Below are 24,696 nucleotides of genomic sequence, written 5' to 3'. Positions count from 1 at the left end.
CCTGTGTTCGCAAACAACTTTTACAAACGCCACAACCCTCTTTCCGTGTCTTGCTGGTCCTACCCACCAACCCAGCAAGCTCTCCATTACAGACACAAGATCACAACATTACGCAGCAACTCCTCCGCCCTCTCTTAACACAGCTCGCACTAATACACCCGCGCACGCTCACCCACTTACACACTCGCACAGCACACTGGCCAGCTTCAGCTTGCCCCTCCATCGAGGTGCTGCTTATTGCCAGCTGAAAACGGGCACCACCTCAGACAAACTGAAAGCATCTCGGTGAATAACGGGAGAGTGTTGCTTCGCACTGGAGAAGGGGATAGTTCCATTTGAGACAGCAGCAAGTAAACAGCTACTATCTGGAACACAACAACAGCTCTCTAAAGCACAAATGCAAAACACACAGCGCAGTGAATAAGGTCAGTGAGATACGAGGATCAACAGCCGTGCGGGAATACAACGTAGAAACTTGGCTTCGAGACGGCATTCGGATTCAAGTACGATCAAGTGCAAAGCGTCTTTCTTTCTTTGCTTGCTGTCAGGCTCTTGGCTGCATCTATCAGGTACTCATGCTGCAGACAACCATCTTAACAGCACTTCAACTGCAAGGATAATATTAAACTACAAAGTCTACAGAAAAGCTTTACAACAATGTTGCCGGCACTGGAGGCTTTGAATTCTACGCACAGGCCGCATAGGCTGGGACAGTTTTCCCTGAAGCGTTGAAGGTTGAAAGGCGACCTTACAAAGGTTCAGGAAATCAACAGGGGCATACATAAGGTGAACAGCCAGGGTCTTTTCCCCAGGACAGGGGGGTCCAAAATTGGACAGCGTACGTTTACGGTGAAAGCAGAAAGGTTTAAAACTGACCTGACAGCTAACTTTTTCATACCCATAGTGGCGTGCACATGGAACAAGCTGCCAGAGCAAGTGCTAAAGTCAGGTACAATCACAACGTTTCAAAGACATTCGGTCAGGTACGTGGATACGAAAGTCGTGGAGGGATACAGGGCCAAATGAAAGCAAGTGCGACTGGTTTAGTTAAAAACACCTGGTCAGCGTGGACAATTTGGCCCAAAGGCTCTGTTGCCATGCTGTGTGGCTCTATGACCCTATGCAATTCACAATGAACTGCTTTCTGCCGATCTCACAGCATGCTGTCAGACGTGAAGCTGGTCCTAGGTACTCATGAGCTGTACAAAAAAAACGCACGACTACTAACAGAGAGAGACACAGCAATGTTCCCAGCTGTCAAGGCTGCAACAGGCAACTGAATCACAAAGGAAACTGCCCAAAGCTGAAACACTGTGAGAGGTACAACGGCTGCACATCTTCCCCTCCCAGTTCCATGGCGATATGAAGCAAACGGGCAATCTGCCCACGCGCAACGGCAAAATTATAAGCTACCATTTCTTTAACAAGCTACAGCAGCAACACACCGCCGCACTCTTGTTGTGATCGGAAAGGGACTCGTTCAAACTGTCGTCACCATGAACTTTGCCGACGAGCACAAAACAGACACTACAGAAAATTCAAAAGCTTTGAAATCCCACTTTGACACCTAGGTGAATGTCGCTGATGAATGACAGACGTTCAACGCGAAGGGTAAAAAAAACACTCTGCTGGTCAATATGTGGTCTCAGCGACCAGGTTCGCAGAATCCTGTGCTTTTGTGGAATTAAAAATGATTTCAAGACAGACTGAGGAGGCATAATCCCCCAGTATCAACATCCGCGGTGGGGGGGTACCAGATCAGAGGCTAGCAATACTGCAGCGAGTAACTCACCTCCTGTCACCCCAACGGCTGTCCACGCAGGAGCGTGATGGAATACTCTCCGCTCGCCTGGATGAGTGCACTCAAGGAGGCTGACATCATCCAGGACCAAGCAGTGCGCCTGATCGCCACGACATCCACAAACATCCACTCCCTACACCACCGACGCTTAGTCGCAGCAGTGTATACTGCCAACAAAATGCACTTCTGAAACTCACCAGAAATCCACGTAGACCACGGTCCAAACCTACGACCGCTTCCATCCGGAAGGACAGGGGCAGCGTATACATGGGAACACCGCCACCTTCAAGATCCCCTCCAAGCTACTCAAAATCCTGACTTGGAAATATTTCACCCTTCCTTCACTTTTGCTGAGTCAAAATCATGGAATTTCTTCCCTCAGGGTGATGTGGGTCACCCACAGCACATGTACTGCAGAGGCTGAAGAAGGCAGCGCACTACCACCTTCTCGACGGCAACCACGGATGGGCAAGAAATGCTGGTCCAGCCAGTGAACCCCACAGCCCACTAGTGATGACGGGATAACGTTGGAACAGACCGGGCCTTACATGAATACTGCTGGTAACAACATTCAATATCAGGGGTGGGGTGCTGAGATGGTCTCTTCTTGGAGACGATCATTTCCTGGCAATTGTGGGGCGCCAACGTTACTTGTCACTTGTCAGCCCAAGTCTGGATACCGTCCGACATTCCGTTGTACTTGTGGAGCACTGCTTCAGCATCTGACGAGCGACGTGCGACAGTCCAGGCACAAAGGACACAGTCATCCTGAAGAAAACGACAGAATGCAAATACAGCGGAAGACATCATGCAAAGGAGAACAAGTTCCTGCAGGGAAAGCGCAGCTTTGACTGCACGAAGCAAAAGTGAAAGACACAGGCAGACAGAGCGAATGAGCACGCAGTTAAAAGGACCTTGGTGGCTTCATGAATGGCAGCGTCAGAGTGCAGGGCTGCGGGCAGCCTCTGCTGGCTGCAAAAGCCTACTGCACCTGGTATTCCCAGGCGGTCTCCCATCCAAGTACTAACCAGGCCTGAGTCTGCTTAGCTTCCGAGATCAGACGAGATCGGGCGTTTTCAGACTAGTATGGCCGTAGGCGCTGACTGCCAGCATTTCTGACATCTTGCAAGCACGTAGCCCAGTTTTCATTCCCTTCTACGCACTGCGGCATTTCACTGCACCCACAAATTTATAGCGCACTATTCCTCTCCTCGTGCTCTCCAACCTATTCTCCTTCTCTCCGCTCTCACAGGCACAGACTACAACTCTTACACTCTCCAGAACAACACACTCTCACAAATCACACACCACAAACACAGTCAACGTCGTCATGGCTCGTCCCATTCTGGCCTTAACTCCATCCATCCGCGCGGCCTCACGACACCAAACATACGTCACCCCCACCGTTAACAATTCTCTCAATAACTCACCGGATAAATCGCATCAAGCCGGCGCCACTGCTTTCAGCCTTCTTCGTTATCGCACTTACATCTTCAAATCTGCCCTTCTTGCACCAGGTACTACCTCACCCACACACACACTCACTCACCCCCTCCCTCACTCATTCACTCCAAATATCTGCTCCCACATCACTGACAGTGCCCACCCTCGGGAGGCGGCTTTTTCTCCCGGACACTCTGGCCAATTCTGCTCACAGACCACCCCGGGCTCTTTTGCCACGAGTCCACGTGCTTTCTCAACATGTCTTTTCTCCTGTGTTCGCAAACAACTTTTACAAACGCCACAACCCTCTTTCCGTGTCTTGCTGGTCCTACCCACCAACCCAGCAAGCTCTCCATTACAGACACAAGATCACAACATTACGCAGCAACTCCTCCGCCCTCTCTTAACACAGCTCGCACTAATACACCCGCGCACGCTCACCCACTTACACACTCGCACAGCACACTGGCCAGCTTCAGCTTGCCCCTCCATCGAGGTGCTGCTTATTGCCAGCTGAAAACGGGCACCACCTCAGACAAACTGAAAGCATCTCGGTGAATAACGGGAGAGTGTTGCTTCGCACTGGAGAAGGGGATAGTTCCATTTGAGACAGCAGCAAGTAAACAGCTACTATCTGGAACACAACAACAGCTCTCTAAAGCACAAATGCAAAACACACAGCGCAGTGAATAAGGTCAGTGAGATACGAGGATCAACAGCCGTGCGGGAATACAACGTAGAAACTTGGCTTCGAGACGGCATTCGGATTCAAGTACGATCAAGTGCAAAGCGTCTTTCTTTCTTTGCTTGCTGTCAGGCTCTTGGCTGCATCTATCAGGTACTCATGCTGCAGACAACCATCTTAACAGCACTTCAACTGCAAGGATAATATTAAACTACAAAGTCTACAGAAAAGCTTTACAACAATGTTGCCGGCACTGGAGGCTTTGAATTCTACGCACAGGCCGCATAGGCTGGGACAGTTTTCCCTGAAGCGTTGAAGGTTGAAAGGCGACCTTACAAGGGTTCAGGAAATCAACAGGGGCATACATAAGGTGAACAGCCAGGGTCTTTTCCCCAGGACAGGGGGGTCCAAAATTGGACAGCGTACGTTTACGGTGAAAGCAGAAAGGTTTAAAACTGACCTGACAGCTAACTTTTTCATACCCATAGTGGCGTGCACATGGAACAAGCTGCCAGAGCAAGTGCTAAAGTCAGGTACAATCACAACGTTTCAAAGACATTCGGTCAGGTACGTGGATACGAAAGTCGTGGAGGGATACAGGGCCAAATGAAAGCAAGTGCGACTGGTTTAGTTAAAAACACCTGGTCAGCGTGGACAATTTGGCCCAAAGGCTCTGTTGCCATGCTGTGTGGCTCTATGACCCTATGCAATTCACAATGAACTGCTTTCTGCCGATCTCACAGCATGCTGTCAGACGTGAAGCTGGTCCTAGGTACTCATGAGCTGTACAAAAAAAACGCACGACTACTAACAGAGAGAGACACAGCAATGTTCCCAGCTGTCAAGGCTGCAACAGGCAACTGAATCACAAAGGAAACTGCCCAAAGCTGAAACACTGTGAGAGGTACAACGGCTGCACATCTTCCCCTCCCAGTTCCATGGCGATATGAAGCAAACGGGCAATCTGCCCACGCGCAACGGCAAAATTATAAGCTACCATTTCTTTAACAAGCTACAGCAGCAACACACCGCCGCACTCTTGTTGTGATCGGAAAGGGACTCGTTCAAACTGTCGTCACCATGAACTTTGCCGACGAGCACAAAACAGACACTACAGAAAATTCAAAAGCTTTGAAATCCCACTTTGACACCTAGGTGAATGTCGCTGATGAATGACAGACGTTCAACGCGAAGGGTAAAAAAAACACTCTGCTGGTCAATATGTGGTCTCAGCGACCAGGTTCGCAGAATCCTGTGCTTTTGTGGAATTAAAAATGATTTCAAGACAGACTGAGGAGGCATAATCCCCCAGTATCAACATCCGCGGTGGGGGGGTACCAGATCAGAGGCTAGCAATACTGCAGCGAGTAACTCACCTCCTGTCACCCCAACGGCTGTCCACGCAGGAGCGTGATGGAATACTCTCCGCTCGCCTGGATGAGTGCACTCAAGGAGGCTGACATCATCCAGGACCAAGCAGTGCGCCTGATCGCCACGACATCCACAAACATCCACTCCCTACACCACCGACGCTTAGTCGCAGCAGTGTATACTGCCAACAAAATGCACTTCTGAAACTCACCAGAAATCCACGTAGACCACGGTCCAAACCTACGACCGCTTCCATCCGGAAGGACAGGGGCAGCGTATACATGGGAACACCGCCACCTTCAAGATCCCCTCCAAGCTACTCAAAATCCTGACTTGGAAATATTTCACCCTTCCTTCACTTTTGCTGAGTCAAAATCATGGAATTTCTTCCCTCAGGGTGATGTGGGTCACCCACAGCACATGTACTGCAGAGGCTGAAGAAGGCAGCGCACTACCACCTTCTCGACGGCAACCACGGATGGGCAAGAAATGCTGGTCCAGCCAGTGAACCCCACAGCCCACTAGTGATGACGGGATAACGTTGGAACAGACCGGGCCTTACATGAATACTGCTGGTAACAACATTCAATATCAGGGGTGGGGTGCTGAGATGGTCTCTTCTTGGAGACGATCATTTCCTGGCAATTGTGGGGCGCCAACGTTACTTGTCACTTGTCAGCCCAAGTCTGGATACCGTCCGACATTCCGTTGTACTTGTGGAGCACTGCTTCAGCATCTGACGAGCGACGTGCGACAGTCCAGGCACAAAGGACACAGTCATCCTGAAGAAAACGACAGAATGCAAATACAGCGGAAGACATCATGCAAAGGAGAACAAGTTCCTGCAGGGAAAGCGCAGCTTTGACTGCACGAAGCAAAAGTGAAAGACACAGGCAGACAGAGCGAATGAGCACGCAGTTAAAAGGACCTTGGTGGCTTCATGAATGGCAGCGTCAGAGTGCAGGGCTGCGGGCAGCCTCTGCTGGCTGCAAAAGCCTACTGCACCTGGTATTCCCAGGCGGTCTCCCATCCAAGTACTAACCAGGCCTGAGTCTGCTTAGCTTCCGAGATCAGACGAGATCGGGCGTTTTCAGACTAGTATGGCCGTAGGCGCTGACTGCCAGCATTTCTGACATCTTGCAAGCACGTAGCCCAGTTTTCATTCCCTTCTACGCACTGCGGCATTTCACTGCACCCACAAATTTATAGCGCACTATTCCTCTCCTCGTGCTCTCCAACCTATTCTCCTTCTCTCCGCTCTCACAGGCACAGACTACAACTCTTACACTCTCCAGAACAACACACTCTCACAAATCACACACCACAAACACAGTCAACGTCGTCATGGCTCGTCCCATTCTGGCCTTAACTCCATCCATCCGCGCGGCCTCACGACACCAAACATACGTCACCCCCACCGTTAACAATTCTCTCAATAACTCACCGGATAAATCGCATCAAGCCGGCGCCACTGCTTTCAGCCTTCTTCGTTATCGCACTTACATCTTCAAATCTGCCCTTCTTGCACCAGGTACTACCTCACCCACACACACACTCACTCACCCCCTCCCTCACTCATTCACTCCAAATATCTGCTCCCACATCACTGACAGTGCCCACCCTCGGGAGGCGGCTTTTTCTCCCGGACACTCTGGCCAATTCTGCTCACAGACCACCCCGGGCTCTTTTGCCACGAGTCCACGTGCTTTCTCAACATGTCTTTTCTCCTGTGTTCGCAAACAACTTTTACAAACGCCACAACCCTCTTTCCGTGTCTTGCTGGTCCTACCCACCAACCCAGCAAGCTCTCCATTACAGACACAAGATCACAACATTACGCAGCAACTCCTCCGCCCTCTCTTAACACAGCTCGCACTAATACACCCGCGCACGCTCACCCACTTACACACTCGCACAGCACACTGGCCAGCTTCAGCTTGCCCCTCCATCGAGGTGCTGCTTATTGCCAGCTGAAAACGGGCACCACCTCAGACAAACTGAAAGCATCTCGGTGAATAACGGGAGAGTGTTGCTTCGCACTGGAGAAGGGGATAGTTCCATTTGAGACAGCAGCAAGTAAACAGCTACTATCTGGAACACAACAACAGCTCTCTAAAGCACAAATGCAAAACACACAGCGCAGTGAATAAGGTCAGTGAGATACGAGGATCAACAGCCGTGCGGGAATACAACGTAGAAACTTGGCTTCGAGACGGCATTCGGATTCAAGTACGATCAAGTGCAAAGCGTCTTTCTTTCTTTGCTTGCTGTCAGGCTCTTGGCTGCATCTATCAGGTACTCATGCTGCAGACAACCATCTTAACAGCACTTCAACTGCAAGGATAATATTAAACTACAAAGTCTACAGAAAAGCTTTACAACAATGTTGCCGGCACTGGAGGCTTTGAATTCTACGCACAGGCCGCATAGGCTGGGACAGTTTTCCCTGAAGCGTTGAAGGTTGAAAGGCGACCTTACAAAGGTTCAGGAAATCAACAGGGGCATACATAAGGTGAACAGCCAGGGTCTTTTCCCCAGGACAGGGGGGTCCAAAATTGGACAGCGTACGTTTACGGTGAAAGCAGAAAGGTTTAAAACTGACCTGACAGCTAACTTTTTCATACCCATAGTGGCGTGCACATGGAACAAGCTGCCAGAGCAAGTGCTAAAGTCAGGTACAATCACAACGTTTCAAAGACATTCGGTCAGGTACGTGGATACGAAAGTCGTGGAGGGATACAGGGCCAAATGAAAGCAAGTGCGACTGGTTTAGTTAAAAACACCTGGTCAGCGTGGACAATTTGGCCCAAAGGCTCTGTTGCCATGCTGTGTGGCTCTATGACCCTATGCAATTCACAATGAACTGCTTTCTGCCGATCTCACAGCATGCTGTCAGACGTGAAGCTGGTCCTAGGTACTCATGAGCTGTACAAAAAAAACGCACGACTACTAACAGAGAGAGACACAGCAATGTTCCCAGCTGTCAAGGCTGCAACAGGCAACTGAATCACAAAGGAAACTGCCCAAAGCTGAAACACTGTGAGAGGTACAACGGCTGCACATCTTCCCCTCCCAGTTCCATGGCGATATGAAGCAAACGGGCAATCTGCCCACGCGCAACGGCAAAATTATAAGCTACCATTTCTTTAACAAGCTACAGCAGCAACACACCGCCGCACTCTTGTTGTGATCGGAAAGGGACTCGTTCAAACTGTCGTCACCATGAACTTTGCCGACGAGCACAAAACAGACACTACAGAAAATTCAAAAGCTTTGAAATCCCACTTTGACACCTAGGTGAATGTCGCTGATGAATGACAGACGTTCAACGCGAAGGGTAAAAAAAACACTCTGCTGGTCAATATGTGGTCTCAGCGACCAGGTTCGCAGAATCCTGTGCTTTTGTGGAATTAAAAATGATTTCAAGACAGACTGAGGAGGCATAATCCCCCAGTATCAACATCCGCGGTGGGGGGGTACCAGATCAGAGGCTAGCAATACTGCAGCGAGTAACTCACCTCCTGTCACCCCAACGGCTGTCCACGCAGGAGCGTGATGGAATACTCTCCGCTCGCCTGGATGAGTGCACTCAAGGAGGCTGACATCATCCAGGACCAAGCAGTGCGCCTGATCGCCACGACATCCACAAACATCCACTCCCTACACCACCGACGCTTAGTCGCAGCAGTGTATACTGCCAACAAAATGCACTTCTGAAACTCACCAGAAATCCACGTAGACCACGGTCCAAACCTACGACCGCTTCCATCCGGAAGGACAGGGGCAGCGTATACATGGGAACACCGCCACCTTCAAGATCCCCTCCAAGCTACTCAAAATCCTGACTTGGAAATATTTCACCCTTCCTTCACTTTTGCTGAGTCAAAATCATGGAATTTCTTCCCTCAGGGTGATGTGGGTCACCCACAGCACATGTACTGCAGAGGCTGAAGAAGGCAGCGCACTACCACCTTCTCGACGGCAACCACGGATGGGCAAGAAATGCTGGTCCAGCCAGTGAACCCCACAGCCCACTAGTGATGACGGGATAACGTTGGAACAGACCGGGCCTTACATGAATACTGCTGGTAACAACATTCAATATCAGGGGTGGGGTGCTGAGATGGTCTCTTCTTGGAGACGATCATTTCCTGGCAATTGTGGGGCGCCAACGTTACTTGTCACTTGTCAGCCCAAGTCTGGATACCGTCCGACATTCCGTTGTACTTGTGGAGCACTGCTTCAGCATCTGACGAGCGACGTGCGACAGTCCAGGCACAAAGGACACAGTCATCCTGAAGAAAACGACAGAATGCAAATACAGCGGAAGACATCATGCAAAGGAGAACAAGTTCCTGCAGGGAAAGCGCAGCTTTGACTGCACGAAGCAAAAGTGAAAGACACAGGCAGACAGAGCGAATGAGCACGCAGTTAAAAGGACCTTGGTGGCTTCATGAATGGCAGCGTCAGAGTGCAGGGCTGCGGGCAGCCTCTGCTGGCTGCAAAAGCCTACTGCACCTGGTATTCCCAGGCGGTCTCCCATCCAAGTACTAACCAGGCCTGAGTCTGCTTAGCTTCCGAGATCAGACGAGATCGGGCGTTTTCAGACTAGTATGGCCGTAGGCGCTGACTGCCAGCATTTCTGACATCTTGCAAGCACGTAGCCCAGTTTTCATTCCCTTCTACGCACTGCGGCATTTCACTGCACCCACAAATTTATAGCGCACTATTCCTCTCCTCGTGCTCTCCAACCTATTCTCCTTCTCTCCGCTCTCACAGGCACAGACTACAACTCTTACACTCTCCAGAACAACACACTCTCACAAATCACACACCACAAACACAGTCAACGTCGTCATGGCTCGTCCCATTCTGGCCTTAACTCCATCCATCCGCGCGGCCTCACGACACCAAACATACGTCACCCCCACCGTTAACAATTCTCTCAATAACTCACCGGATAAATCGCATCAAGCCGGCGCCACTGCTTTCAGCCTTCTTCGTTATCGCACTTACATCTTCAAATCTGCCCTTCTTGCACCAGGTACTACCTCACCCACACACACACTCACTCACCCCCTCCCTCACTCATTCACTCCAAATATCTGCTCCCACATCACTGACAGTGCCCACCCTCGGGAGGCGGCTTTTTCTCCCGGACACTCTGGCCAATTCTGCTCACAGACCACCCCGGGCTCTTTTGCCACGAGTCCACGTGCTTTCTCAACATGTCTTTTCTCCTGTGTTCGCAAACAACTTTTACAAACGCCACAACCCTCTTTCCGTGTCTTGCTGGTCCTACCCACCAACCCAGCAAGCTCTCCATTACAGACACAAGATCACAACATTACGCAGCAACTCCTCCGCCCTCTCTTAACACAGCTCGCACTAATACACCCGCGCACGCTCACCCACTTACACACTCGCACAGCACACTGGCCAGCTTCAGCTTGCCCCTCCATCGAGGTGCTGCTTATTGCCAGCTGAAAACGGGCACCACCTCAGACAAACTGAAAGCATCTCGGTGAATAACGGGAGAGTGTTGCTTCGCACTGGAGAAGGGGATAGTTCCATTTGAGACAGCAGCAAGTAAACAGCTACTATCTGGAACACAACAACAGCTCTCTAAAGCACAAATGCAAAACACACAGCGCAGTGAATAAGGTCAGTGAGATACGAGGATCAACAGCCGTGCGGGAATACAACGTAGAAACTTGGCTTCGAGACGGCATTCGGATTCAAGTACGATCAAGTGCAAAGCGTCTTTCTTTCTTTGCTTGCTGTCAGGCTCTTGGCTGCATCTATCAGGTACTCATGCTGCAGACAACCATCTTAACAGCACTTCAACTGCAAGGATAATATTAAACTACAAAGTCTACAGAAAAGCTTTACAACAATGTTGCCGGCACTGGAGGCTTTGAATTCTACGCACAGGCCGCATAGGCTGGGACAGTTTTCCCTGAAGCGTTGAAGGTTGAAAGGCGACCTTACAAGGGTTCAGGAAATCAACAGGGGCATACATAAGGTGAACAGCCAGGGTCTTTTCCCCAGGACAGGGGGGTCCAAAATTGGACAGCGTACGTTTACGGTGAAAGCAGAAAGGTTTAAAACTGACCTGACAGCTAACTTTTTCATACCCATAGTGGCGTGCACATGGAACAAGCTGCCAGAGCAAGTGCTAAAGTCAGGTACAATCACAACGTTTCAAAGACATTCGGTCAGGTACGTGGATACGAAAGTCGTGGAGGGATACAGGGCCAAATGAAAGCAAGTGCGACTGGTTTAGTTAAAAACACCTGGTCAGCGTGGACAATTTGGCCCAAAGGCTCTGTTGCCATGCTGTGTGGCTCTATGACCCTATGCAATTCACAATGAACTGCTTTCTGCCGATCTCACAGCATGCTGTCAGACGTGAAGCTGGTCCTAGGTACTCATGAGCTGTACAAAAAAAACGCACGACTACTAACAGAGAGAGACACAGCAATGTTCCCAGCTGTCAAGGCTGCAACAGGCAACTGAATCACAAAGGAAACTGCCCAAAGCTGAAACACTGTGAGAGGTACAACGGCTGCACATCTTCCCCTCCCAGTTCCATGGCGATATGAAGCAAACGGGCAATCTGCCCACGCGCAACGGCAAAATTATAAGCTACCATTTCTTTAACAAGCTACAGCAGCAACACACCGCCGCACTCTTGTTGTGATCGGAAAGGGACTCGTTCAAACTGTCGTCACCATGAACTTTGCCGACGAGCACAAAACAGACACTACAGAAAATTCAAAAGCTTTGAAATCCCACTTTGACACCTAGGTGAATGTCGCTGATGAATGACAGACGTTCAACGCGAAGGGTAAAAAAAACACTCTGCTGGTCAATATGTGGTCTCAGCGACCAGGTTCGCAGAATCCTGTGCTTTTGTGGAATTAAAAATGATTTCAAGACAGACTGAGGAGGCATAATCCCCCAGTATCAACATCCGCGGTGGGGGGGTACCAGATCAGAGGCTAGCAATACTGCAGCGAGTAACTCACCTCCTGTCACCCCAACGGCTGTCCACGCAGGAGCGTGATGGAATACTCTCCGCTCGCCTGGATGAGTGCACTCAAGGAGGCTGACATCATCCAGGACCAAGCAGTGCGCCTGATCGCCACGACATCCACAAACATCCACTCCCTACACCACCGACGCTTAGTCGCAGCAGTGTATACTGCCAACAAAATGCACTTCTGAAACTCACCAGAAATCCACGTAGACCACGGTCCAAACCTACGACCGCTTCCATCCGGAAGGACAGGGGCAGCGTATACATGGGAACACCGCCACCTTCAAGATCCCCTCCAAGCTACTCAAAATCCTGACTTGGAAATATTTCACCCTTCCTTCACTTTTGCTGAGTCAAAATCATGGAATTTCTTCCCTCAGGGTGATGTGGGTCACCCACAGCACATGTACTGCAGAGGCTGAAGAAGGCAGCGCACTACCACCTTCTCGACGGCAACCACGGATGGGCAAGAAATGCTGGTCCAGCCAGTGAACCCCACAGCCCACTAGTGATGACGGGATAACGTTGGAACAGACCGGGCCTTACATGAATACTGCTGGTAACAACATTCAATATCAGGGGTGGGGTGCTGAGATGGTCTCTTCTTGGAGACGATCATTTCCTGGCAATTGTGGGGCGCCAACGTTACTTGTCACTTGTCAGCCCAAGTCTGGATACCGTCCGACATTCCGTTGTACTTGTGGAGCACTGCTTCAGCATCTGACGAGCGACGTGCGACAGTCCAGGCACAAAGGACACAGTCATCCTGAAGAAAACGACAGAATGCAAATACAGCGGAAGACATCATGCAAAGGAGAACAAGTTCCTGCAGGGAAAGCGCAGCTTTGACTGCACGAAGCAAAAGTGAAAGACACAGGCAGACAGAGCGAATGAGCACGCAGTTAAAAGGACCTTGGTGGCTTCATGAATGGCAGCGTCAGAGTGCAGGGCTGCGGGCAGCCTCTGCTGGCTGCAAAAGCCTACTGCACCTGGTATTCCCAGGCGGTCTCCCATCCAAGTACTAACCAGGCCTGAGTCTGCTTAGCTTCCGAGATCAGACGAGATCGGGCGTTTTCAGACTAGTATGGCCGTAGGCGCTGACTGCCAGCATTTCTGACATCTTGCAAGCACGTAGCCCAGTTTTCATTCCCTTCTACGCACTGCGGCATTTCACTGCACCCACAAATTTATAGCGCACTATTCCTCTCCTCGTGCTCTCCAACCTATTCTCCTTCTCTCCGCTCTCACAGGCACAGACTACAACTCTTACACTCTCCAGAACAACACACTCTCACAAATCACACACCACAAACACAGTCAACGTCGTCATGGCTCGTCCCATTCTGGCCTTAACTCCATCCATCCGCGCGGCCTCACGACACCAAACATACGTCACCCCCACCGTTAACAATTCTCTCAATAACTCACCGGATAAATCGCATCAAGCCGGCGCCACTGCTTTCAGCCTTCTTCGTTATCGCACTTACATCTTCAAATCTGCCCTTCTTGCACCAGGTACTACCTCACCCACACACACACACTCACTCACCCCCTCCCTCACTCATTCACTCCAAATATCTGCTCCCACATCACTGACAGTGCCCACCCTCGGGAGGCGGCTTTTTCTCCCGGACACTCTGGCCAATTCTGCTCACAGACCACCCCGGGCTCTTTTGCCACGAGTCCACGTGCTTTCTCAACATGTCTTTTCTCCTGTGTTCGCAAACAACTTTTACAAACGCCACAACCCTCTTTCCGTGTCTTGCTGGTCCTACCCACCAACCCAGCAAGCTCTCCATTACAGACACAAGATCACAACATTACGCAGCAACTCCTCCGCCCTCTCTTAACACAGCTCGCACTAATACACCCGCGCACGCTCACCCACTTACACACTCGCACAGCACACTGGCCAGCTTCAGCTTGCCCCTCCATCGAGGTGCTGCTTATTGCCAGCTGAAAACGGGCACCACCTCAGACAAACTGAAAGCATCTCGGTGAATAACGGGAGAGTGTTGCTTCGCACTGGAGAAGGGGATAGTTCCATTTGAGACAGCAGCAAGTAAACAGCTACTATCAGGAACACAACAACAGCTCTCTAAAGCACAAATGCAAAACACACAGCGCAGTGAATAAGGTCAGTGAGATACGAGGATCAACAGCCGTGCGGGAATACAACGTAGAAACTTGGCTTCGAGACGGCATTCGGATTCAAGCACGATCAAGTGCAAAGCGTCTTTCTTTCTTTGCTTGCTGTCAGGCTCTTGGCTGCATCTATCAGGTACTCATGCTGCAGACAACCATCTTAACAGCACTTCAACTGCAAGGATAATATTAAACTACAAAGTCTACAGAAAAGCTTTACAACAATGTTGCCGGCACTGGAGGCTTTGAATTCTACGCACAGGCCGCATAGGCTGGGACAGTCTTCCCTGAAGCGTTGAAGGTTGAAAGGCGACCTTGCAAAGGTTCAGTAAATCAACAGGGGCATACATAAGGTGAACAGCCAGGGTCTTTTCCCCAGGACAGCGGGGTCCAAAATTGGACAGCGTACGTTTACGGTGAAAGCACAAAGGTTTAAAACTGACCTGACGGCTAACTTTTTCATACCCATAGTGGTGTGTACATGGAACAAGCTGCCAGAGCAAGTGCTAAAGTCAGGTACAATCACAACGTTTCAAAGACATTCGGTCAGGTACGTGGATACGAAAGTCGTGGAGGGATACAGGGCCAAATGAAAGCAAGTGCGACTGGTTTAGGTAAAAACACCTGGTCAGCGTGGACAATTTGGCCCAAAGGCTCTGTTGCCATGCTGTGTGGCTCTATGACCCTATGCAATTCACAATGAACTGCTTTCTGCCGATCTCACAGCATGCTGTCAGACGTGAAGCTGGTCCTAGGTACTCATGAGCTGTACAAAAAAAACGCACGACTACTAACAGAGAGAGACACAGCAATGTTCCCAGCTGTCAAGGCTGCAACAGGCAACTGAATCACAAAGGAAACTGCCCAAAGCTGAAACACTGTGAGAGGTACAACGGCTGCACATCTTCCCCTCCCAGTTCCATGGCGATATGAAGCAAACGGGCAATCTGCCCACGCGCAACGGCAAAATTATAAGCTACCATTTCTTTAACAAGCTACAGCAGCAACACACCGCCGCACTCTTGTTGTGATCGGAAAGGGACTCGTTCAAACTGTCGTCACCACGAACTTTGCCGACGAGCACAAAACAGACACTACAGAAAATTCAAAAGCTTTGAAATCCCACTTTGACACCTAGGTGAATGTCGCTGATGAATGACAGACGTTCAACGCGAAGGGTAAAAAAAACACTCTGCTGGTCAATATGTGGTCTCAGCGACCAGGTTCGCAGAATCCTGTGCTTTTGTGGAATTAAAAATGATTTCAAGACAGACTGAGGAGGCATAATCCCCCAGTATCAACATCCGCGGTGGGGGGGTACCAGATCAGAGGCTAGCAATACTGCAGCGAGTAACTCACCTCCTGTCACCCCAACGGCTGTCCACGCAGGAGCGTGATGGAATACTCTCCGCTCGCCTGGATGAGTGCACTCAAGGAGGCTGACATCATCCAGGACCAAGCAGTGCGCCTGATCGCCACGACATCCACAAACATCCACTCCCTACACCACCGACGCTTAGTCGCAGCAGTGTATACTGCCAACAAAATGCACTTCTGAAACTCACCAGAAATCCACGTAGACCACGGTCCAAACCTACGACCGCTTCCATCCGGAAGGACAGGGGCAGCGTATACATGGGAACACCGCCACCTTCAAGATCCCCTCCAAGCTACTCAAAATCCTGACTTGGAAATATTTCACCCTTCCTTCACTTTTGCTGAGTCAAAATCATGGAATTTCTTCCCTCAGGGTGATGTGGGTCACCCACAGCACATGTACTGCAGAGGCTGAAGAAGGCAGCGCACTACCACCTTCTCGACGGCAACCACGGATGGGCAAGAAATGCTGGTCCAGCCAGTGAACCCCACAGCCCACTAGTGATGACGGGATAACGTTGGAACAGACCGGGCCTTACATGAATACTGCTGGTAACAACATTCAATATCAGGGGTGGGGTGCTGAGATGGTCTCTTGTTGGAGACGATCATTTCCTGGCAATTGTGGGGCGCCAACGTTACTTGTCACTCGTCAGCCCAAGTCTGGATACCGTCCGACATCCCGTTGTACTTGTGGAGCACTGCTTCAGCATCTGACGAGCGACGTGCGACAGTCCAGGCACAAAGGACACAGTCATCCTGAAGAAAACGACAGAATGCAAATACAGCGGAAGACATCATGCAAAGGAGAACAAGTTCCTGCAGGGAAAGCGCAGCTTTGACTGCACGAAGCAAAAGTGAAAGACACAGGCAGACAGAGCGAATGAGCACGCAGTTAAAAGGACCTTGGTGGCTTCATGAATGGCAGCGTCAGAGTGCAGGGCTGCGGGCAGCCTCTGCTGGCTGCAAAAGCCTACTGCACCTGGTATTCCCAGGCGGTCTCCCATCCAAGTACTAACCAGGCCTGAGTCTGCTTAGCTTCCGAGATCAGACGAGATCGGGCGTTTTCAGACTAGTATGGCCGTAGGCGCTGACTGCCAGCATTTCTGACATCTTGCAAGCACGTAGCCCAGTTTTCATTCCCTTCTACGCACTGCGGCATTTCACTGCACCCACAAATTTATAGCGCACTATTCCTCTCCTCGTGCTCTCCAACCTATTCTCCTTCTCTCCGCTCTCACAGGCACAGACTACAACTCTTACACTCTCCAGAACAACACACTCTCACAAATCACACACCACAAACACAGTCAACGTCGTCATGGCTCGTCCCATTCTGGCCTTAACTCCATCCATCCGCGCGGCCTCACGACACCAAACATACGTCACCCCCACCGTTAACAATTCTCTCAATAACTCACCGGATAAATCGCATCAAGCCGGCGCCACTGCTTTCAGCCTTCTTCGTTATCGCACTTACATCTTCAAATCTGCCCTTCTTGCACCAGGTACTACCTCACCCACACACACACTCACTCACCCCCTCCCTCACTCATTCACTCCAAATATCTGCTCCCACATCACTGACAGTGCCCACCCTCGGGAGGCGGCTTTTTCTCCCGGACACTCTGGCCAATTCTGCTCACAGACCACCCCGGGCTCTTTTGCCACGAGTCCACGTGCTTTCTCAACATGTCTTTTCTCCTGTGTTCGCAAACAACTTTTACAAACGCCACAACCCTCTTTCCGTGTCTTGCTGGTCCTACCCACCAACCCAGCAAGCTCTCCATTACAGACACAAGATCACAACATTACGCAGCAACTCCTCCGCCCTCTCTTAACACAGCTCGCACTAATACACCCGCGCACGCTCACCCACTTACACACTCGCACAGCACACTGGCCAGCTTCAGCTTGCCCCTCCATCGAGGTGCTGCTTATTGCCAGCTGAAAACGGGCACCACCTCAGACAAACTGAAAGCATCTCGGTGAATAACGGGAGAGTGTTGCTTCGCACTGGAGAAGGGGATAGTTCCATTTGAGACAGCAGCAAGTAAACAGCTACTATCTGGAACACAACAACAGCTCTCTAAAGCACAAATGCAAAACACACAGCGCAGTGAATAAGGTCAGTGAGATACGAGGATCAACAGCCGTGCGGGAATACAACGTAGAAACTTGGCTTCGAGACGGCATTCGGATTCAAGTACGATCAAGTGCAAAGCGTCTTTCTTTCTTTGCTTGCTGTCAGGCTCTTGGCTGCATCTATCAGGTACTCATGCTGCAGACAACCATCTTAACAGCACTTCAACTGCAAGGATAATATTAAACTACAAAGTCTACAGAAAAGCTTTACAACAATGTTGCCGGCACTGGAGGCTTTGAATTCTACGCACAGGCCGCATAGGCTGGGACAGTTTTCCCTGAAGCGTTGAAGGTTGAAAGGCGACCTTACAAAGGTTCAGGAAATCAACAGGGGCATACATAAGGTGAACAGCCAGGGTCTTTTCCCCAGGACAGGGGGGTCCAAAATTGGACAGCGTACGTTTACGGTGAAAGCAGAAAGGTTTAAAACTGACCTGACAGCTAACTTTTTCATACCCATAGTGGCGTGCACATGGAACAAGCTGCCAGAGCAAGTGCTAAAGTCAGGTACAATCACAACGTTTCAAAGACATTCGGTCAGGTACGTGGATACGAAAGTCGTGGAGGGATACAGGGCCAAATGAAAGCAAGTGCGACTGGTTTAGTTAAAAACACCTGGTCAGCGTGGACAATTTGGCCCAAAGGCTCTGTTGCCATGCTGTGTGGCTCTATGACCCTATGCAATTCACAATGAACTGCTTTCTGCCGATCTCACAGCATGCTGTCAGACGTGAAGCTGGTCCTAGGTACTCATGAGCTGTACAAAAAAAAACGCACGACTACTAACAGAGAGAGACACAGCAATGTTCCCAGCTGTCAAGGCTGCAACAGGCAACTGAATCACAAAGGAAACTGCCCAAAGCTGAAACACTGTGAGAGGTACAACGGCTGCACATCTTCCCCTCCCAGTTCCATGGCGATATGAAGCAAACGGGCAATCTGCCCACGCGCAACGGCAAAATTATAAGCTACCATTTCTTTAACAAGCTACAGCAGCAACACACCGCCGCACTCTTGTTGTGATCGGAAAGGGACTCGTTCAAACTGTCGTCACCATGAACTTTGCCGACGAGCACAAAACAGACACTACAGAAAATTCAAAAGCTTTGAAATCCCACTTTGACACCTAGGTGAATGTCGCTGATGAATGACAGACGTTCAACGCGAAGGGTAAAAAAAACACTCTGCTGGTCAATATGTGGTCTCAGCGACCAGGTTCGCAGAATCCTGTGCTTTTGTGGAATTAAAAATGATTTCAAGACAGACTGAGGAGGCATAATCCCCCAGTATCAACATCCGCGGTGGGGGGGTACCAGATCAGAGGCTAGCAATACTGCAGCGAGTAACTCACCTCCTGTCACCCCAACGGCTGTCCACGCAGGAGCGTGATGGAATACTCTCCGCTCGCCTGGATGAGTGCACTCAAGGAGGCTGACATCATCCAGGACCAAGCAGTGCGCCTGATCGCCACGACATCCACAAACATCCACTCCCTACACCACCGACGCTTAGTCGCAGCAGTGTATACTGCCAACAAAATGCACTTCTGAAACTCACCAGAAATCCACGTAGACCACGGTCCAAACCTACGACCGCTTCCATCCGGAAGGACAGGGGCAGCGTATACATGGGAACACCGCCACCTTCAAGATCCCCTCCAAGCTACTCAAAATCCTGACTTGGAAATATTTCACCCTTCCTTCACTTTTGCTGAGTCAAAATCATGGAATTTCTTCCCTCAGGGTGATGTGGGTCACCCACAGCACATGTACTGCAGAGGCTGAAGAAGGCAGCGCACTACCACCTTCTCGACGGCAACCACGGATGGGCAAGAAATGCTGGTCCAGCCAGTGAACCCCACAGCCCACTAGTGATGACGGGATAACGTTGGAACAGACCGGGCCTTACATGAATACTGCTGGTAACAACATTCAATATCAGGGGTGGGGTGCTGAGATGGTCTCTTGTTGGAGACGATCATTTCCTGGCAATTGTGGGGCGCCAACGTTACTTGTCACTCGTCAGCCCAAGTCTGGATACCGTCCGACATCCCGTTGTACTTGTGGAGCACTGCTTCAGCATCTGACGAGCGACGTGCGACAGTCCAGGCACAAAGGACACAGTCATCCTGAAGAAAACGACAGAATGCAAATACAGCGGAAGACATCATGCAAAGGAGAACAAGTTCCTGCAGGGAAAGCGCAGCTTTGACTGCACGAAGCAAAAGTGAAAGACACAGGCAGACAGAGCGAATGAGCACGCAGTTAAAAGGACCTTGGTGGCTTCATGAATGGCAGCGTCAGAGTGCAGGGCTGCGGGCAGCCTCTGCTGGCTGCAAAAGCCTACTGCACCTGGTATTCCCAGGCGGTCTCCCATCCAAGTACTAACCAGGCCTGAGTCTGCTTAGCTTCCGAGATCAGACGAGATCGGGCGTTTTCAGACTAGTATGGCCGTAGGCGCTGACTGCCAGCATTTCTGACATCTTGCAAGCACGTAGCCCAGTTTTCATTCCCTTCTACGCACTGCGGCATTTCACTGCACCCACAAATTTATAGCGCACTATTCCTCTCCTCGTGCTCTCCAACCTATTCTCCTTCTCTCCGCTCTCACAGGCACAGACTACAACTCTTACACTCTCCAGAACAACACACTCTCACAAATCACACACCACAAACACAGTCAACGTCGTCATGGCTCGTCCCATTCTGGCCTTAACTCCATCCATCCGCGCGGCCTCACGACACCAAACATACGTCACCCCCACCGTTAACAATTCTCTCAATAACTCACCGGATAAATCGCATCAAGCCGGCGCCACTGCTTTCAGCCTTCTTCGTTATCGCACTTACATCTTCAAATCTGCCCTTCTTGCACCAGGTACTACCTCACCCACACACACACTCACTCACCCCCTCCCTCACTCATTCACTCCAAATATCTGCTCCCACATCACTGACAGTGCCCACCCTCGGGAGGCGGCTTTTTCTCCCGGACACTCTGGCCAATTCTGCTCACAGACCACCCCGGGCTCTTTTGCCACGAGTCCACGTGCTTTCTCAACATGTCTTTTCTCCTGTGTTCGCAAACAACTTTTACAAACGCCACAACCCTCTTTCCGTGTCTTGCTGGTCCTACCCACCAACCCAGCAAGCTCTCCATTACAGACACAAGATCACAACATTACGCAGCAACTCCTCCGCCCTCTCTTAACACAGCTCGCACTAATACACCCGCGCACGCTCACCCACTTACACACTCGCACAGCACACTGGCCAGCTTCAGCTTGCCCCTCCATCGAGGTGCTGCTTATTGCCAGCTGAAAACGGGCACCACCTCAGACAAACTGAAAGCATCTCGGTGAATAACGGGAGAGTGTTGCTTCGCACTGGAGAAGGGGATAGTTCCATTTGAGACAGCAGCAAGTAAACAGCTACTATCAGGAACACAACAACAGCTCTCTAAAGCACAAATGCAAAACACACAGCGCAGTGAATAAGGTCAGTGAGATACGAGGATCAACAGCCGTGCGGGAATACAACGTAGAAACTTGGCTTCGAGACGGCATTCGGATTCAAGCACGATCAAGTGCAAAGCGTCTTTCTTTCTTTGCTTGCTGTCAGGCTCTTGGCTGCATCTATCAGGTACTCATGCTGCAGACAACCATCTTAACAGCACTTCAACTGCAAGGATAATATTAAACTACAAAGTCTACAGAAAAGCTTTACAACAATGTTGCCGGCACTGGAGGCTTTGAATTCTACGCACAGGCCGCATAGGCTGGGACAGTCTTCCCTGAAGCGTTGAAGGTTGAAAGGCGACCTTGCAAAGGTTCAGTAAATCAACAGGGGCATACATAAGGTGAACAGCCAGGGTCTTTTCCCCAGGACAGCGGGGTCCAAAATTGGACAGCGTACGTTTACGGTGAAAGCACAAAGGTTTAAAACTGACCTGACGGCTAACTTTTTCATACCCATAGTGGTGTGTACATGGAACAAGCTGCCAGAGCAAGTGCTAAAGTCAGGTACAATCACAACGTTTCAAAGACATTCGGTCAGGTACGTGGATACGAAAGTCGTGGAGGGATACAGGGCCAAATGAAAGCAAGTGCGACTGGTTTAGGTAAAAACACCTGGTCAGCGTGGACAATTTGGCCCAAAGGCTCTGTTGCCATGCTGTGTGGCTCTATGACCCTATGCAATTCACAATGAACTGCTTTCTGCCGATCTCACAGCATGCTGTCAGACGTGAAGCTGGTCCTAGGTACTCATGAGCTGTACAAAAAAAACGCACGACTACTAACAGAGAGAGACACAGCAATGTTCCCAGCTGTCAAGGCTGCAACAGGCAACTGAATCACAAAGGAAACTGCCCAAAGCTGAAACACTGTGAGAGGTACAACGGCTGCACATCTTCCCCTCCCAGTTCCATGGCGATATGAAGCAAACGGGCAATCTGCCCACGCGCAACGGCAAAATTATAAGCTACCATTTCTTTAACAAGCTACAGCAGCAACACACCGCCGCACTCTTGTTGTGATCGGAAAGGGACTCGTTCAAACTGTCGTCACCACGAACTTTGCCGACGAGCACAAAACAGACACTACAGAAAATTCAAAAGCTTTGAAATCCCACTTTGACACCTAGGTGAATGTCGCTGATGAATGACAGACGTTCAACGCGAAGGGTAAAAAAAACACTCTGCTGGTCAATATGTGGTCTCAGCGACCAGGTTCGCAGAATCCTGTGCTTTTGTGGAATTAAAAATGATTTCAAGACAGACTGAGGAGGCATAATCCCCCAGTATCAACATCCGCGGTGGGGGGGTACCAGATCAGAGGCTAGCAATACTGCAGCGAGTAACTCACCTCCTGTCACCCCAACGGCTGTCCACGCAGGAGCGTGATGGAATACTCTCCGCTCGCCTGGATGAGTGCACTCAAGGAGGCTGACATCATCCAGGACCAAGCAGTGCGCCTGATCGCCACGACATCCACAAACATCCACTCCCTACACCACCGACGCTTAGTCGCAGCAGTGTATACTGCCAACAAAATGCACTTCTGAAACTCACCAGAAATCCACGTAGACCACGGTCCAAACCTACGACCGCTTCCATCCGGAAGGACAGGGGCAGCGTATACATGGGAACACCGCCACCTTCAAGATCCCCTCCAAGCTACTCAAAATCCTGACTTGGAAATATTTCACCCTTCCTTCACTTTTGCTGAGTCAAAATCATGGAATTTCTTCCCTCAGGGTGATGTGGGTCACCCACAGCACATGTACTGCAGAGGCTGAAGAAGGCAGCGCACTACCACCTTCTCGACGGCAACCACGGATGGGCAAGAAATGCTGGTCCAGCCAGTGAACCCCACAGCCCACTAGTGATGACGGGATAACGTTGGAACAGACCGGGCCTTACATGAATACTGCTGGTAACAACATTCAATATCAGGGGTGGGGTGCTGAGATGGTCTCTTGTTGGAGACGATCATTTCCTGGCAATTGTGGGGCGCCAACGTTACTTGTCACTCGTCAGCCCAAGTCTGGATACCGTCCGACATCCCGTTGTACTTGTGGAGCACTGCTTCAGCATCTGACGAGCGACGTGCGACAGTCCAGGCACAAAGGACACAGTCATCCTGAAGAAAACGACAGAATGCAAATACAGCGGAAGACATCATGCAAAGGAGAACAAGTTCCTGCAGGGAAAGCGCAGCTTTGACTGCACGAAGCAAAAGTGAAAGACACAGGCAGACAGAGCGAATGAGCACGCAGTTAAAAGGACCTTGGTGGCTTCATGAATGGCAGCGTCAGAGTGCAGGGCTGCGGGCAGCCTCTGCTGGCTGCAAAAGCCTACTGCACCTGGTATTCCCAGGCGGTCTCCCATCCAAGTACTAACCAGGCCTGAGTCTGCTTAGCTTCCGAGATCAGACGAGATCGGGCGTTTTCAGACTAGTATGGCCGTAGGCGCTGACTGCCAGCATTTCTGACATCTTGCAAGCACGTAGCCCAGTTTTCATTCCCTTCTACGCACTGCGGCATTTCACTGCACCCACAAATTTATAGCGCACTATTCCTCTCCTCGTGCTCTCCAACCTATTCTCCTTCTCTCCGCTCTCACAGGCACAGACTACAACTCTTACACTCTCCAGAACAACACACTCTCACAAATCACACACCACAAACACAGTCAACGTCGTCATGGCTCGTCCCATTCTGGCCTTAACTCCATCCATCCGCGCGGCCTCACGACACCAAACATACGTCACCCCCACCGTTAACAATTCTCTCAATAACTCACCGGATAAATCGCATCAAGCCGGCGCCACTGCTTTCAGCCTTCTTCGTTATCGCACTTACATCTTCAAATCTGCCCTTCTTGCACCAGGTACTACCTCACCCACACACACACTCACTCACACCCTCCCTCACTCATTCACTCCAAATATCTGCTCCCACATCACTGACAGTGCCCACCCTCGGGAGGCGGCTTTTTCTCCCGGACACTCTGGCCAATTCTGCTCACAGACCACCCCGGGCTCTTTTGCCACGAGTCCACGTGCTTTCTCAACATGTCTTTTCTCCTGTGTTCGCAAACAACTTTTACAAACGCCACAACCCTCTTTCCGTGTCTTGCTGGTCCTACCCACCAACCCAGCAAGCTCTCCATTACAGACACAAGATC

The 24,696-nt window shown here is 50.6% G+C and overlaps 7 non-coding genes across 7 annotated transcripts; all 7 read right to left on the bottom strand.

Moving 5' to 3' along the window:
- Positions 1-2,780: 2,780 nt before the first annotated feature.
- Positions 2,781-2,899, bottom strand: LOC132211078 (5S ribosomal RNA). Its single transcript, XR_009447385.1, has one exon. It is a non-coding gene; the product is annotated as a 5S ribosomal RNA (ribosomal RNA).
- A 3,394-nt stretch (positions 2,900-6,293) lies between these two features.
- LOC132211077 (5S ribosomal RNA) lies at positions 6,294-6,412 on the bottom strand. The gene has a single exon (XR_009447384.1). It is a non-coding gene; the product is annotated as a 5S ribosomal RNA (ribosomal RNA).
- Positions 6,413-9,806: 3,394 nt separating this feature from the next.
- On the bottom strand, positions 9,807-9,925 carry LOC132211076 (5S ribosomal RNA). The gene has a single exon (XR_009447383.1). It is a non-coding gene; the product is annotated as a 5S ribosomal RNA (ribosomal RNA).
- Positions 9,926-13,319: 3,394 nt separating this feature from the next.
- On the bottom strand, positions 13,320-13,438 carry LOC132211075 (5S ribosomal RNA). The gene has a single exon (XR_009447382.1). It is a non-coding gene; the product is annotated as a 5S ribosomal RNA (ribosomal RNA).
- A 3,396-nt stretch (positions 13,439-16,834) lies between these two features.
- Positions 16,835-16,953, bottom strand: LOC132211073 (5S ribosomal RNA). The gene has a single exon (XR_009447380.1). It is a non-coding gene; the product is annotated as a 5S ribosomal RNA (ribosomal RNA).
- Positions 16,954-20,348: 3,395 nt separating this feature from the next.
- LOC132211072 (5S ribosomal RNA) lies at positions 20,349-20,467 on the bottom strand. Its single transcript, XR_009447379.1, has one exon. It is a non-coding gene; the product is annotated as a 5S ribosomal RNA (ribosomal RNA).
- Positions 20,468-23,861: 3,394 nt separating this feature from the next.
- Positions 23,862-23,980, bottom strand: LOC132211071 (5S ribosomal RNA). The gene has a single exon (XR_009447378.1). It is a non-coding gene; the product is annotated as a 5S ribosomal RNA (ribosomal RNA).
- Between the last annotated feature and the right edge of the window lie 716 nt (positions 23,981-24,696).

The sequence above is a fragment of the Stegostoma tigrinum genome, chromosome 27 (assembly GCF_030684315.1).
Source record: "Stegostoma tigrinum isolate sSteTig4 chromosome 27, sSteTig4.hap1, whole genome shotgun sequence".
NCBI lineage: Eukaryota > Metazoa > Chordata > Chondrichthyes > Orectolobiformes > Stegostomatidae > Stegostoma > Stegostoma tigrinum.
The sequence above is the reverse complement of the archived record's forward strand: the minus strand, read 5'-3'. Positions and strand labels throughout refer to the sequence as shown.